The sequence below is a fragment of the Myotis daubentonii genome, chromosome 6 (genome assembly GCF_963259705.1).
Source record: "Myotis daubentonii chromosome 6, mMyoDau2.1, whole genome shotgun sequence".
Lineage (NCBI taxonomy): Eukaryota > Metazoa > Chordata > Mammalia > Chiroptera > Vespertilionidae > Myotis > Myotis daubentonii.
In genome coordinates, this window is record NC_081845.1 from 76,007,586 (window position 1) to 76,021,862 (window position 14,277).

Genomic DNA, 14,277 nt, shown 5'->3' on the forward strand with positions numbered 1-14,277 from the left:
GCATTCCCTGGCCTTCACCACACTGCTCTCTGGGATTATGCTGCATTAATAAGTGGTGTGACAATGTATAGGCACTGAGATGAAGAAAAGAAAATGCCCATATTATAAACTTACTAGAGGCCAGGTGCATGGATTCGTGCACTGGTGGAGTCCCTCAGCCTGGCCTGCACCCTCTCACAATCCAGGACCCCGGTGGGAATTGGGCTGAAACCAGCAGTCTGACATCCCTCCAAGGATGTAGTAGTGTGAGAAGTGACAGGTGATTGGGGAGGAGTCTGAGCCCGAGCCCGCTCCCGCTCATCCTGGCCCCGCTGCAACTGTCACCACTGCTGCAAGGTAGTGCTGCCACGGAGGCAGGAGAGGTTGCACCACTGCAGATGCACTTGCCAGCCATGAGCCCAGCATCTGGCGCCCATTGGTCAGCTGAGCGGCACTCCCACTGTGGGAGTGTACTGACCACCAGGGGACAGCTCCTCAATTGAGTGCCTGCCCCTGGTGGTCAGTGCGCCTCATAGCAACTGGTCGACCAGTCATTCAATTGTTTGGTCATTCAGTCATTTAAGCTTTTATATATATAGATTTTACAAAATAACTCTTAGAAGTGTATGTGTGGAGTAGTCTGGCACCAATTTCTTTTTTTAACTTGAAAGGAATTTTTTTTTTTCTTTATTGATTAAGGTATTACATATGTGTCCTTATCCTCCCACTGCCCCCGCACTCCACTCCCATTTATGCCCTCACCCCTCTGGTGTCTGTGTCTATTGGTTATGCTTATATGCATGCATACAAGTCCTTTGGTTGATCTCTCCCCCTTACCCTCCCCCTCCCCTACCTTCCCTCTGAGGTTTGATGCTTCTCTATCTCTGTATCTCTTTTTGTTCATCAGTTTGTGCTGTTCATTATATTCCACAAATGAGTGAGATCATGTGATATTTATCTTTCTCTGACTGACTATTTTGCTTAGCATAATGCTCTCTAGCTCCACCCACACTGTTGCAAATGGTAGGAGTGTTAAAAGCAGCATAGTATTCTATTATGTAGATGTACAACAGTTTTTTAATCCATTCATTTGCTGATGGGCACTTAGGCTGTTTCCTAATATTAGCTATTGTAAATTGTGCTGCTATGAACATATGGGTGCATATATCCTTTCTGATTGGTGTTTCTAGTTTCTTGGGATATATTCCTAGAAGTGGGATCACTGGGTCAAATGGGAGTTCCATTTTTAGTGTTTTGAGGAAACTCCATACTGTCTTCCATAGTGGCTGCACCAGTCTGCATTCCCACCAGCAGTGCACGAGGGTTCCTTTTTCTCAATATCCTCGCCAGCATTTATCATTTGTTGATCTGTTGATGATAGCCATTCTGACAGGTGTGAGATGGTACCTCATTGTCATTTTGATAGAAAGGAATTTTTAAAATAAGTAAACATTATTATACAACATGATATTCTTTAAGACATTATTAGCATATCTAAGGAATTTATTTTTAATTTGCCAGACGGTTTCATGTAACAAATTACTGGAAACTTTGGAAAGGAACAAATATACAGTACCAGGACAAATAACGGTTTTTGTTTGCAAAAAGTAATTGAAGTCACTCATCCAGTGGATGATTCTAGCACAGCAAAGGGAGAACAAATGCCAGTTTCTCTTGCCTGACAGATAATACACTGGATCAGAATTCAGGAGACTAGATTACACATCTTTGACAAGCTTATCTGATGGCAATTGAGTCTGGTAGCTTATCAGGACTTCTAGTGTGCTGTACTATCACTTGATGAAAAATAATATAAAGTCTACAGAAAATGTCAGTGGTGCCAAGAGAGGTAAAATGAAATGTTGATTTTTCTTTCTTTTTAATAGTGGATTAAATTCCTGGAAAGGAATAATTAGAAATAAGGTAAGCCAACCCTAATCTGAAGGTATTATATTCTCAGTTATCAAAATCACACTGTGCTTTAGAAATGATCACAATGGTTATATATAATAAAAGAAATTATACCTGATTAGGATAACGGTTTTTGAAAAGATACATCAGTAGATTTTATTAGTCAGTATAGAAGCTGGTTACAATAAATGGTATTCAACAAACTACCATGACATTATACAATATTTAAGTTATCTTGCTTCTTCATTAATTCTTTTTTTATTCTTGCTTTGTAAGTTGAAAAAGTAAATAAATAAATTCATCTATCAGCAACATGAGACAAAAATTTTTAGAAAGAGATTCCAAGTTGTTTTTAAGATTTGAGTGAAATTTCACATTTTTCAGTAGTTTCAGAGAATCTCACTCAAGGATGTTGGTTTTCACTTATCTTTCTCACAGTAGTAAATTTTCCTAAATTACCATGACAGTAGAGGACACACTGAATTAAAATAATATAAATGTGGACAATAAATTCACAATAAGTTCATATTCATGACATAATTTAGGGCCAGTCACAAAATTACATAATCATTTGGTAAGTAATATACTGTAATAATAATTCAGAAAAAAAAATTGCTGAATTGTTAGGGGTGGTACATGGTAGAATGAAACTAACAGGGTTTCATGGAAAACCTTAAATAATAAATAAAGATTATTTTTAGCCATCCAACCTAAAACACTATAGCACTGAAAATGACAGTAATATTTTAATACATTTACTGAACTAACCTAAAGTTAAATACTAATTCATGCTTATGAATATGGAATAAGTTTAGTTAGGATTTATGAAGGATCTTTAAACTGTGACACGTGTTTAGATTTGATCTAGATTTCAATATAAATCCTAAAAATGGAAATATCTGGTCAAAATAGTACCTTGGAAAAATGTGTCTCATAATAGTCATATTAAAAATATCTAAATTCTATTGAGTCATTTCGACTGATAAGTATTATAAAGTCCCCCTTTATCATTTCATTGTAGTGTTCATATTTATAAATGCACTAAAATACTAAAAACAATGTGAGGTAGAAACCAGTGATAGGAAAGATGACAAGAACTGAAAATTAATGACAGTTTTGATAGAAACTGTTCACAATGTTGACATTGAATACATGCATTTCCTTAGAAATATGCTTCACTATCTATAGTATTTTAATTTAGAAACCTGTATTGTTTATTCCTTTGTAAGCTATTAGGATAGAAAGCCATTAGTGATATGCTTCTATATGACCTACTTAACAAAATGTAAGTGTACCTTGGGTTAATGTTCTGTAGTCACAGAATGGTCATTATCATCCTCAAAATTGAAAAATTGAATATTATACCTTTTCTGCTTCAAAATACTAAGCACCATTCAAAAGGACTCAGACTTTTTTGATAATTGCCTGCTAGATACTGGTGGATTTACTTTTTCCCACAGCAGAAAAGCTAATAAGGAGTTTAAATGTAAAAGAATGAATGGAGCTCTATAATGACTGTATTTATAAGAAAATTCAACACAACTAGAAAATTTTAAGAATTGAGTAATAGAAATCAAGGGAAATGATCCCTTAGGAAACATATATTTCTGAGTTTGTAAAGCCTGTCAAAAGCAATGTGCTAAATGGATTTCAGAAAAAAGAGCGGCTGTTATTACGAATAAGTGCTCTTCGTCCTTCTTCTGCAGCCTAAGTAAAAATTTCCATTTTGTGTGAAATTTCATATATAATATTATGCCCATTAGATTATTATTTAGTAAGTTACAGATTTACATGATAAATACTTTAATTTTTGCAGATATTTAAGTATCTATCAGTGTAGACTAGTAGCTGTATCGATATATCAACTCATTTGGTCTGTCATTAATTAAGTAATTTTGGGGAAGTCTCTAAAATGCATCTGAGTCTCAATGCCATCTATTACATCTATCTACACTAATAAAAGAGAAAAATGGTAATTGGCGTACGAGCTACCCTTTTCATTGGCTAATCAGGGCTATATGCAAATTAACTGCCAACTAAGATTGGCAGTTAACTGCCAACAACATGGCGGTTTATTTGCATATGTAGGCACAATGCAGGGAGGCGAAAGGGAAAGCAGGAAGAAGCCCCCTGCCACTGACAGTGATTGGAAACCCAGGGGGGAAACGCCTTTGCCCTGCCCCCCAGCCATGATCGGAGAATCAGGTGCCTTTTCCGCCCTGGCCAGTGATAGCAGGAAGTAGGGGTGGAGCCAGCGATGGGAGCTGGGCATGGTTGAAGCTGGCAGTCCCAGGAGCTAGGGGTCCCTTGCCTGGGCCTAAAGCGAAGCCCACGATCGTGGGGCCACTGCAGCTGCGGGTCCCCACTGCCCGGGCAGGACGCCTCAGCCAGAGGCATCCTGCAGGGGCAGGGGCGGAGCCCGCACGATCGCGGCACCCCTCCGCTGCCACTGCAGGTCCCCGCTGCCCGGGCTGGACGCCTAGGCCAGAGGCGTCAGGCCTGGGCAAGGGGCCGATCCTGCGATTGGAGGGTGATGGGGGTCAACGCCTGAGGGCTCCCAGTATGTGAGAGGGGACAGGCTGGGCTGAGGGACACTCCCCCTGCCCCACACCCAGTGCACGAATTTCGTGCACCGGGCCCCTAGTCCTATCTAATAAAAGAGAAACATGGTAATTGGCATACGACCGCTACCCTTTCCATTGGCTAATCAGGGCGATATGCAAATTAACTGCCAGCTAAGATGGTGGCCGGCAGCCAGGCAGCTGATGCAAACAGGGAGGCTTGCTTGCTTCAGTGACGGAGGAAGCCAAGCTTCCCCGCCTGCCTTGCCGGCCTCTCAGCTGCACTCTAAGCAACACTGTAACAAATATAGAAGCTAAACAAAACCCCGGGCTTCATCCAGCAGGACCACAACATTGTTTCAAATACAGAAGGTAAACAAAGGCCAGAAACCTGCTTTCAGCAGCGGAGGTCTCATAGCTGGAGCCGAGCCTCAGAGCTAAAGCTGGTCCAGAATTAAAAAAAAAGGAAAAAAGGACAGGTTGGGAGCTTCAGTCACCTGCCAGCCTGAAAACGGCCCTCAGCCCCTTACCCAGGCTGGCCAGGAACCCTGGTGGGGACCCCCACCCTAAAGAGTGTGTGACCAGATGCAAATAGCCATCATCCCCTCACCCAGGCTGGCCAGGCGCCCAAGCGGGACCCCCACCCTGATCCAGGACACCCTTCAGGGCAAACCAGCCGGCCCCCACCCGTGCACCAGGCTTCTATCCTATATAGTAAAAGGGTAATATGCCTCCCAGCACCGGGATCAGCGGAGCTGTGAGGCCTCCCAGCACCGGGATCAGCGTGACAGGGGGCAGCGACCAAACCCCCTGATCGCCCTGCGGCTCTGTGTGTGACAGGGAGCAGGGCCACAACCTCCCTATCCGCCCTGCTCTGTTCGTGACAGGGGGGAGCTCCTCAACCCCCTGGTTGGCCCTGCTCTGTGTATGACAGGGGGGAGCTCTCCAACCCCCTGATCACCCTGCAGCTCTGTGTGTGACAGGGGGCGGGGCCACAACCTCCCTATCTGCCCTGCTCTGTTCGTGACAGGGGGGAGCTCCTCAACCCCCTGATCAGCCCTGCTCTGTGTGTGACAGGGTACGGAGCCCCAAACCCCTGATGGGCCCTGCTCTGTGCATGATAGGGGGCAGCGCCCCAACCCCCTGATCGGCCCTGCTCTGTGCGTGACAGGGGGTGGCACCATAACCTCCCTATCGACCCTGCCTTGAGTGTGACAGGGAGCGGTGCCCCACCCCCCAATCGGCCCTACCCTGAGCGTGACTAGGGGTGGCATCGCAACCTCCCGATCCGCTCTGCTCTGTGCATGACAAGGGGCGGCACCCCAACTCCCCAATCGGCCCTGCTCTGAGCCCGACCAGGGGCTGCATCTAGGGATTGGGCCTGCCCTCTGCCACCCAGGAGCAGGCCTAAGCCAGCAGGTCGTTATCTCCCAAGGGGTCCCAGACTGCGAGAGGGCACAGGCCGGGCTGAGGGACCCCTTCTCCCCCCCGAGTGCACAAATTTTTGTGCACTGGGCCTCTAGTATATATATAAAAGCCTAAGTGACTGTTACAACCAGTCGACAAATGACTGGTTGACTGGTCTCTATGATGCACACGGAACACCAGGGGCAGATGCTCAACACAGAAGCTGCCCCCTGGTGGTCACTGTGCTCCCACAGCCAACCTCCCGTGCCAGCAAACCTCCCACGGTCCCTCCCCCGGCCAGTCAGCCTGATTGGCCCCAATTGCCAGCCAGGCCGAGGGAACTCCACCTGTGCACGAATTCATGCACCGGGCCTCTAGTATTAAATAAACCAGAGACGATCTTGCATGCACCAAGTTCTGAAATTCAATGTTTATCTCCAATTCTCCAACTATTGGATTAAAATGTACGCACTACACTTAGCTTGTAAAAATCGCACCAAACAGAACTTGGTGAAAGTGAAAAAACAACAACAACTGGGTATTGTAATAAAGTGAACAGGACGTATAAAGAGAAATGGGCTCTGTTATGTCTATAATATACATTTAGAGACTCAATACCTATGTTTGACAACTCAGAAGGGAAACTGCATAAATTATTTCCCAGATTTTTTATTTTGAACTAGAGGCCCACTGTACGAAATTCATGCTTTGGGTGGTGGTGAGGTTCCTCAGCCTGCCCTGTGCCCTCTCACAGTCTGGGATCACTTAGGTGACGTCCGCCTGCCAGCTTAGGCCCGATCCCACAGGGATCGGGCCTAAGCTGGCAGTCAGACATCCTTCTCGTAGTCCAGGGCTCTCGCAGTCCAGGACCCCTTGCTCTATACAGCCAGCCTGCAGCAGAGACAGGAGAGGCTCCTGCCACAACCGCTGCACTAGCCAGCTGTGAGCCTGGCTTCCGGCTTAGCAGCACTCCCCCTGTGGGCGCGCACTGACCACCAGGGGGTAGCTCCTGTATTGAGAATCTGCCCCCTGGTGGTGAATGCGCATCTTAGCAACTGGTCATTCTGCCGTTCGGTCGATTTAAATATTAGGGTTGTATTATATATTGAATTATATGATTGAAAGCACTCATATAGCACTTTACAAACTAAATGTTTGTATTCTCTCAAGATTCATAGGTTGACATCCTAACACTCAATGTGATCCTATTGGGAGGTAGGAACTTTGGGGAGTGATTAGGTCATGAGGGTGGAGCCCTCATGAATAGGATTAGTACCCTTATAAGGGAGACCCCAGAGAGCTCTCATCCCTTCTACCCCTGCACCAGTGTGGGAAGACAGCTGCCTATGAACCAGGAAGGGGGTCCCTACCTGACATTAACTCTGCCAGTGTCTCGATCTTGAGCTCCAGGACTATGAGAAACAAATATCTGCTGTATAAGCCACCCAGTCCATGGTATTTTTGTGACAGTAGCCCAGAGTGAGACCCCATAAGAATAAATTATGCTTTTATCTTTGTCAGATTTCAGGAAAACCTTATATTTGGCTTGCAGCCATAGGCATCCTTGCTTTTTAAAATAGCTTTTACTCTAATACCTCAAGAAGGAAAGAAAGAATGAGGAGCAGGCAGGCCTGACAGAAATTACAAAGATGAGCCACAGTCCTTTCACTGATTTCACAATTCAGTCCTGTTGCATGCTCTCATTTCCCCAACACTTCTCAAAAGAGAGACTTTTCCTGAAACTTGGCCTGGAAAAGGTGTCTAGCATGGGCCCCTAAAGTCAAAGTGCCAGGGGGTCTAGACAGAGTAGTGAGCTGTGGAAAAACAAGCTCAAGACTTCCCAGCCTAAGTGATCTCAGAACAGCCCACCTCACGGAGAGTAAGGAGGAGCTCTGTGGGAGTTACCTTGAGAGGCTGGGAGAGAGACAAAGAGGGAGCACCAGAGCCATTCTGTTCAACCAACAAGCAGTTACAATACCCCTAACTGGGTGCAAAACCTAACTCTCGGTGTGTCTTTAAAGGGATGCTCTTTAAAATAAAGATTTGTGCCATTATCACAGCACTAGAAATGCTAGTCTATCCGGCTGCTACTGAAGAATCAGAGCGATAGTTTAATCAAATTCTGACAATATGTGTAAAAAGAGAAGAGTTAAAATGTATATAATTATTTTAAAGTAATAATACACTACTAAGAAACTATGAAATTTTCAAAGACAAAGTACATGAGTATTTGTTACATAGTATTCTAATACGTCAATGTATATAGGTATATAGTATAGTTGTATAGTTGTATGTAGTAGCATTACCTCACTAGGGAAGTACTTAAGCATGTACCAAAATGTAATATTTACGTATGACTTTTCTTTACCACATCCTTCACTTTTATCATTAAAATTATCAAACATACAGAAAAGTTAAAAATAATACAATGAATATTTATACTTACTACTAATATTTTAAATTTTTCTTGTATTTGACTTAATTTTACATAAATATATTAAGAGATTTGGGATAAAAATTCAGAGTAAAAACTGAAGTAAATTTATTGATGGCTATAATGTTTACCCAGGGTTAGGAAGAAGGCTGGGGTGGATATATAAGGCAACCTGCTGAAATAAAATATTTATTTGAACAAGTTGCCTTATCTATCCTCCCCAGTCTTCTTTAAGCCATTCATTAAAAGTAACACATTTCATATTTAATTTCTTTATAGCTTGCTGTTGACCTTTCAATTTTGCACTAAAATTCTATGTGCAAATGGTTATTTTCATTAGTAATATTTTTTAATATATATTTCTATTGATTTAAAGAGAGGGAGGGAGAGGGAGAGAGAAATAGAAACATCAATGATGATAGAGAATCATCCATCAGTGCCTCTTGCACACCCCCTACTGGGGATTGAGATAGCAATCCAGGCATGTGCCCTGACCAGGAATTGAACGTTGACCTCCTGGTTCATGGGTTGATGCTCAACCACTGAACCACACAAGCTGGGCTTCATTGGTAATATTTAAAAGAAAACCTATTATGGAGAACATTATTATAGTAAGTATGATGTTAAATCATTAATTTAATTAACAAAGCAAAACTACTCAAAATTGTAAAAAGAAAGTAAAAATATAACAAAGGACAGATTGCTATTATACTTTAGAAACTTTCTTGACTTTTTAATTTCCACTAATCATGAGCATTAAAATAGCATTGAATAATTATTTAAAATTATTTTAAAATTGGGATAAGCCATTGGGAAGGAAATAATTAGGAATGAAAAAACTTAAATCATTTTATGAAAATGTCTTTGTGAAAACTTTAATTATAAGTAAAACCTCTAAGTTAGACTAAAATATATTTGTGCTTTATGAATACGTGTTTTATAATTATTAGGTTAGTTAGAACTCTCTATAATTAATGTCACATAACTTGAGCATATTTACTCTTTTATACCTAGCTTCCAAGGTAGGTATAAGTGAAATATATTAGGTTTCATTAAATTTTTGTTGAAATGCAGTGGCTAGACGGTGCCTGTTCTCAAGGAGCTCATAGCTTTATGAGATTTGTTTAAAGAACTATACATACATCAATGTGACACTTACTCTTATAAAATTATGACCAAGAATTAATACATTAGTATATATGGGGTAAGGTAGAAACTAGAATATCGACTAGTAGGTAGAGAAGGGGGTTTCAGTCCTTATGTGGCATAAATGTGTAAGATGCTAAGTGGAATGTTGGTAGCAGGGAGAAAAGGAAGGTATAGAGGTAAAGTTGTAAAGAATGATTGGACAAGACGCAATGGCTGAGTGCTTGTGGAGAACAAGAGGAGCTCACCAGGAATCATTAGGTTTGAGAGACCTAAATTACATGGATAATTATTGTACCGTTATAAAGTAAATTTCATTTTTATATAAAAGGAAGCCCAAAACAATGTGTTAAATGATGTGCTGAAAAGTTCTTTTTTCGATCCATCCATCCATCCACCCACCCATCCAGGACTGCGGGAAGTTGGTCGGCCACGGGGAGGGACCAGGGGAGGTTGGCAGGCCACAGAAGGATGGCTGTGGGAGTGCACTGACCACCAGGGGCAGCTCCTGAATTGACTGTCTGCCCCCTGGTGGTCAGTGCGCATCATAGCAACTGGTCTACTGGTCGTTTGGTCTTTTGGTTGCCTAGGCTTTTATATATAGAGAAATTTTTCTATTATAAAAACTATCATAACATCACATGTTTGGAAAAGGTAGTTCTCCAAAGCAGTGTGAAGAATGAACTCTGAACACAGAAAGACCTGCAAGTATCACATGATCTCATTCATATGTGGAATCTAATGAACAAAATAAACTGATGAACAACATAGATTCAGAGACATGTAAGCATGGAACAGAGTAACAAATCTCAGAAGATTAACCAAAGAACTTACATGTGTTAATGTATAACACATGGACACAGACAATAGTGTGGCGAAGGCCTCCAGAGAGGCGGGAGTGGGGTGGAGAGGACCAATGGGGGAGAAAGGGAGAAACATTTGTAATACTTTCAATAACAAAGATACATTTAAAAAAATAACAAAGAAAGACCAACTAAAAATCTGCTACAGAAGTCCACAAACCTAATTAACAAAAGGGATTATATCATCCAGTGTTCTGGTAGGAAAAAGAATTTCCTTAAGAGCTTTCGATGTTGAGAAATTTATGGTAATGACTATTTAGGGAAGTGTGAGCATAGTTGATGGACCCGGTAAGGGAGACAGAGCCCTGGTATTTAAGCAAGGAAACAAACAAATACACAGAATATGAACTTCTTCCTTTGTTCACTCTCCTGCTGGTGCCTCCCATTGGGAACCTCCCACCAGGAAGGAGGGCAGCGGGGAAAGGCCAGGTGTTGCAGTCTATTGCAACAGCTGTTGAAAATGGAAAGAAGGGCAGAGAAGGGTGGAAAATAGATCTGGTAGGAGTAGGAATAGAAAAGAATATGCAGAGAGATATGGAAGAGGCCAGATTTCAAAGATATTTAGGGACGAGGTGGCAAGAAGAAAATGTGACAGTCAATATATGATGGGCATGTGAGGAGAACGTACTTGGGATAATCGGGTGATTGAGTGGTTGGTGTTATCAATGACAGACATAGGGATATGGGAGTTGGAGTCTGGCTTTGGGTCTGGTCCGTTTGGGTCTGTTTCAGTCATTTATGACACAGCTATGTGGAAACCCTTACCGGCTACTGGTTATCAGGGTCTGGGGCTCAGGGGAAAGTTTCTGGCCTCCAATTTCACGAATTTCCATTTTATCTTTCAGACTAACCATTTAAAAAAGAATTCATAAGAATCAAATGTAAACTCTTTACAATGACATTGAATGTCTATCAGAGTCTGAATAACTTTTCTTCTTAGTTTCATTCATGCTACCTATTCCATGAATCCAGCTCTGAAGGCCATGCCATTTCACCAGCTTTCATATCATCCTTGCACTTCCTTTTATCTAAAATCCTCGTCTTCTTTCTCTATGAAAATCCAATTCATGTTTCTAGGCCCAGCCTACCTGCAGGCCCCTTTCACAAAACCTTTGCCAATTCCCTTAGTCTATATTAATTGCATCCTAATTTATGCTCCATCTATAGTTTATTTATACTTTTACCACAGCACTTTCATTTTCATTATTTGTTCATTTATTTCATCCATAGTTGCCTACTTATTACTTTCAAGAGAGTAATAAGACAACTAAGGGTGGGGAGAACCTTGGTCATTTTTGTGACTCAGTCATCCCCATTCAACTTACTAATATAATTCAATAAAATTTATTAAATTATTTCTTCTTTTTCTCCGAAAGCATTGTGGAGTTAATTTCAAATAGTAAACAAGCAAATGTTTATATTTATTTTTTTGGATTCCTCAAAATTCTAGTGATTTACTAAATAAAGCACTGTCTTAGAAATGGATGGTACTTTCTATTTGAAACTTAACAGTTCTGGGAAGGAAGTAGGTTGGAGCACAGGGACCATCGCTATAGCTTTGTTTACTGACCTTCTGGTTCTTGGAAATATTTTATGCATGCATACCTATAAGAAATAAAATACTCCTAAAGATCAAAGTCATCTGCCTGCTATTCAAATGAAAGTGTGTCTTGAAATATATATTCTAAATGGTGCAGATAATAAAATGTAGAAGGCTGGGAATAATAATACTTGCACTGTGGAAAAGAGAGGGGAAGGAAAGGGAAGGGAAGGGAAGGGAAGGGAAGGGAAGGGAAGGGAAGGGAAGGGAAGGGAAGGGAAGGGAAGGGAAGGGAAGGGAAGGGAAGGAGAGAGGAGAGAGAGAGAGAGGAACATTGATTGGTTGCTTTCTGTACATGCCCCAACTTAGGACTGATCCCACTACCTAGGTAGGTATGTACCCTGACTGGGAATTGAACCAGCAGTTTTTTGGTGCACAGGATGCTGCTCAACCAACTAAGCCATTCCTTCTGGGCCATCTCGTTAATTTTAAAGTGAAAAATCAAGTGATGAGAATAAATCATATGCTCATCCATGTTAATGCACAGAATTTTTAAATAAGGCCAGTTTCAGGATGTTTAAAAAAGCTATTTGTCCTTGGTGTAGAACTATACATTAGGAATATTTCTCACAATGGAAGAACCTTATCTGTTAAGCCAAGGAGACAGCACCCCAACAGTATAAACAGAATGACCCGTTAAAGAAATTACTTAATTTCTAAAAAAGAAATGGAAGAAAGAAGAAAGTGGTATAAGGCAATAAGGAACTCGAGGATGAAGGAAATCACCGAATATAGCTTCTGTTAGTAGAATATCTTTTACACGGCATGTTTGCCATTCACTGGGCTTTTTCTTCTCATGAAATCCCAAGGCGGCAGAGATCTGGTCAACAAGAGGAAGCAACAGCAGCCTTTTATCTCACAAACATCAAGTCCATTTCCTTTTCTTCCTCTAATTTTTGCAAACAAGAACCTTAAATAAATAATGGCTTAAAAAAATCCCTGGAGTGGATTTTCTTTCATAGCAATTTCTCTATTACATCTTTTTACTGCTATTCCATTGATAAACATCATATGGCAACTTACTCAAGCTTAAAGTATAACATTTATGGCATTAGGTCATTTTTCAAGCCATTATAAAAATGTGTTGGCATTAGAAATTGAGGTTTCTTCAAATCTTAATACCCTGTCTGAAAATTGGTCAATACTGCAGTGTTTAACTGGAATCCTGCATAGAACGGAAAAATCCATTCACTGAGCAAAGAAATCAATGTGATCAATTCTGACCTCTGAAGTGCTTTTAAACTTTGAAATTCTACACTTCTATGAAAAAAAAAAAAAACTTCATGAAACATTCCCTATGAAAATAATAACAAGACTTTCTCTTCTACCTCCTTCCTCTCATGACATCAGGAGGCTCCTTCTGCCCCAACCTAATGAGATGTTAGATAAAAAAAGTTGAAAGTAAAGATCAAATGAGAGCAAAGAAAGTACGGAATTGAAGAGATACAGCACTTGGCTTATGACAATGGCTCATCATTACTCAAAAATGTCAGCCACACTGAACTTTTTCACTTCTATATTTTAGCTACATTTAACAATGCTTTGGAGGAGTTGTGCCCATCCGTCACTCCCCTCCACCCATGGTAACATTTCCAAACAACTGAGATCAGTAAATGAAATTATACTATTTAAGAATAATAATACATGCTTATATACCATCTGATTGAATAAAACAATGATAGGAATAATCATATGGGATAATCTTGTTTATTTTAATTAAAAACATTATAAGACTAATTAAGATAATAGCTTTCCTTTACTAGAGAAACAACAAAAAAGGCTAGAAAATGATTCTAACATTTGTCTCTTTTTTTTTCCTTTTCTTTTTTTTTTATAGTTAACCAGCATTTGAGAAAAGGTACAGGCTGAACATGAACATTTTAAGAAATGGGCTTTCTTCGTATAACTTCAATGAGGTTTATTGTTTGATAGTACTGTCTATTGTTTGATGGTACTGTTCATAATAACAGAATAAATGGAAACGGGTACATCATATAACAGAATGAGTTTTAATATAGCCAGGAAATAATGTTAAAACAAAAAAAAAGGTTCATAAATATATAATGGATGAAAGAGATTGCATAATACCTGCTGTACCTGTGAATGGATATTTCACTGTTGTTATTTAGTCTAAGTATTTTATCAGAACTTTCAGATCATTCTTAGCAGCATTATATAAAATCACCGTATTTTTAAAATCACCTGTTAACTGCGAGCAGCATCAATAACATATTTTGCTTTGACTATGTACTATACTAGATTGAGTTCTAAGTCTAGAAAACATTTGAAATTTTTCTAAATTTAAATGTAGATGATAAAGTCAGATAAAATAAATACCAGTGCGTGTATGTCACCTTTGTGGGGTCACTGTCATGG

At 40.6% G+C, this 14,277-nt stretch overlaps 1 protein-coding gene across 3 annotated transcripts in view; it reads right to left on the minus strand.

Moving 5' to 3' along the window:
• The window catches only part of FAM83B (family with sequence similarity 83 member B), an 80,008-nt gene that overhangs the window by 19,266 nt on the left and 46,465 nt on the right, over nt 1–14,277 (minus strand). The window lies entirely within an intron of this gene.